Source organism: Salvelinus sp. IW2-2015, linkage group LG4q.1:29 (genome assembly GCF_002910315.2).
Source record: "Salvelinus sp. IW2-2015 linkage group LG4q.1:29, ASM291031v2, whole genome shotgun sequence".
In the NCBI taxonomy this organism is placed as follows: Eukaryota; Metazoa; Chordata; class Actinopteri; order Salmoniformes; family Salmonidae; genus Salvelinus; species Salvelinus sp. IW2-2015.
Window position 1 is genome coordinate 30,830,021 of NC_036842.1, and position 3,149 is coordinate 30,833,169.

Here is a 3,149-nt window from a genome sequence, read left to right on the forward strand (position 1 = left end):
TTAAGCACACTTTGAGTACTTACACCCAGTATGTGACTTGTCTAAGAAGGAAAAATAAGATCATTGACTTATGTTATGGCTCAGTCCCCAAAGCGTATTCATCCTTGGCCAGACCTCCACTGGGTGGGACATTGTCAGCATTGATCAATTGCAGGGATGCTTTGATTGTACCACCTGGAGTGTATTTGAAGAATCGTCAGCTGACCTGAACGAGTTGACTAACGTAATATCTGGCTATATTGAATTCTGTGTTGATTTGGTGATCCCCAAAAAACATGTAAGATATTTGCTAACAACAAACCATGGGTGACCAAATAATTGAATGTGTTGCTTAATAAGAAGAAACAAGTGTTTGCCTCCGGGAATCCACTCAAAAGAAAAGAGGTTCAGAGAGAGGTGAACAAAGAGATTAAAAAAAGACGAGATGCCAGTACAAGGATAAGGTGCAACAGATAATGTTACAGGGAGACTCTCCAGTACAAGGATAAGGTGGAGTGCCTCCCTCACTGATAGTGTCTTGTTGCACCTTATCCTTGTATATCCGTTCGCCTTTTATCCTCTTTGTTCACCGCTTGGGACCTCTTTCTGCTCGATTGCGATGAATTTCAGCTAACAGTTCAGAAATGACACTGGGCGGAATTCACGGGGCAGGGATAGAACGGGTGCCAGTGACACTGACAGTTCAGCTTCTGATATTCTAGGAGTGCAGTCATTTTTCCTGACATCGTAGTTTTAACCATCACATTTATCTAGAACACAGACTCCTCCTCGGCTCCTTACTACAGTGCTCACTGTCTCTGTCCATTCGAGTAATAGTTATCTAGTCAGGGGTGACTTCAAGAGTCGGGCACGCCTCCGACAGCCAGTTTAGAGAATGACCTCCTTCCCTGTATTCATATAGATACAGTGAGTTTGCCCGCATTTCGTAAATTTTCTCCCTTAGAGATTGGACATTGGAGAGCAGGATAGTTGGAAGCGGATTCTTTTGTTTGTTCCTTCTCAACTCTGCTGCCCGCCTTTCCTGCCCCCTTTTCCCTCTTTTCCTTCTTAGTAGTCCTTCTCTGGTTTGTTTTGTCTCACCATCTCTGCAGGTATGGTCCCCTTTGTTCCTTCTCCCCATGCGAGTTGTTACATTGTACAAAGATAGTTTCTGCTATAGCGGTATTGTGTGGTTTGCGGCAACTTTTCTCAAAAAAGTGGTTCGTGCCGTTCGGCAGCAACTCTCAATGTCGCTCTCTGCCTGCTGTAGCGCTAATTGGTAATCAGCCGGCCGCCAGGTGTATACTACTGCGCCGGCGCTCGATGCCACCCAATTCCAGCATAGCTCAAGACACTGTTAACAAATGCACCCAAACACGGAACGATAAGTGTTAAACTATTCTTTAAAAATCACTGCAGGGCCCCCTACTGCAGAAGTGCCCCCTTATGAAGAGTCTGCTCTGGGTGATAAATGAGTCACATTACCTTCTGAGTACGCCTGTCCTCATGCTATACTCCCCTCCCAATCCTCATGAGCTTTACCCCACAACCCGGAAGGCAGGCTCGGCAAACTCTACGGCTGGTGAACAGGCGTGGTCACATACATTACGTAGAGGAGGGTAGGTAAAGGAGGAGATTCGGACGGTTGAGTCGCTATGGGCTCCGTTCGTGAAGACCTGGGGGTCTTTACTTCATGGTATTGTGAACCATTTATTATCCAAGAGCAAAGATCGTTCTAAGGGGGGCAAACTTTACGTGTGGTGCGAGCTTCGGTGCACCGCAGTCTGCAGTGTTTGTTTGGCTCATTAATACTCGGTCTCTCCCTGCTTTTTCTTGTTGCTTGTTTGTAATCGATGCTGGGGTATGTCTTGCACCCTCGGATTACAATCAAAGTGTCATATCAGCAGTCAGTCGAACATGAATGCAGTCCGAGTTACCTTGATACAGGCGGTCACGCAACCACTTTTTTTCGAGTAATGTTCGTTGGCCCACGCACACACACATCTCATCCCTTATCACTGTGCGCAGATCATCTTTTATGCGAGGATGTTAAATTCCACCCACTCGCATCAATGGGGCGGTCAAAGGCATGAGATTAAAGGGGACATAACTGCAGCAGGCACTGTGTGGGAGCACATACTCCACAACCAGACGAGATAGGATTTAACTATACGTTATATACGGAAAGGAGGGACAAAGAGGTATGGTGTGCCATGGGTTCTTTGACCTCAGGACTTCTAGACACGGCATGCGAACACCAAAAATATCAACGAGCGATGTCCCTCCTGCTTGTGCAAGGTCTATCCTGGGAATTCTGTCGACACAATGTCAACAACTGGTGTCACTGCACCCCAACCGAGGGCGTGGAGGAGAGGATTCCAGAGACGTAAATCAGTCCTGGGCGGGCTACATCCGCTCTTAGCTTCCGTACATTCCTTTATAACCTGAATCACAGGAAGGTCATTTTTCCTACCAAGGCGGTTTACTTGGTCTTGTCGTGTTTACAGCCGCTCCGAGTCGCATTTGACTTCTTGAAATGTGGGACTTTGGTCGGCTCTCCACTTGACTATAGTCTCAACAATATTTTTGCCGGCCCCGCATTCATGGAGCCTGTTGCTCCGCTCATGGACACGAGGACTCACGTTTTCGTCAGCGCCTCGCCCATGGCTTAAGCTAGGTTGTGTGTTGTCGTAGGCACTCTGGTGGAGGTGGGAGTGTCTGTTGCTTGGTCTGAGTTGGAGAAGTGTCATCGATCTTTACTGACGTTAAAGAGGCACTACTATCGTTATCTTAAGAGCAGTTGGAAAGGCAATCTGCACTTCCTTGATATAATATTGACGAAAATAAACTTACTCGTGTCAGTCAGAGAGACTAGGCAATTATTTGCATCTCCGGTTTCACTCCTGAGCAATAATCCTGGTACGCAAATTCTCCATTTAAAAAATCGTCAGCTATAGTTACTGACTGGATATTGCATAACTAAAGATGCACATACAGAAAAGAGTTCAACATAGACGAGGTCACTGGGTGTTCGAATTGATAAGAGATCTCAGATAAGATTGAGGCAGAGTGCCACGAGCATGTAGGTTCCACCATATGTTGTTATTGGTCGGAAGGTTGGCAAGCAGATATCATGCCCTCATCATCTTATCCGCTGAGAGTTAGGAGCT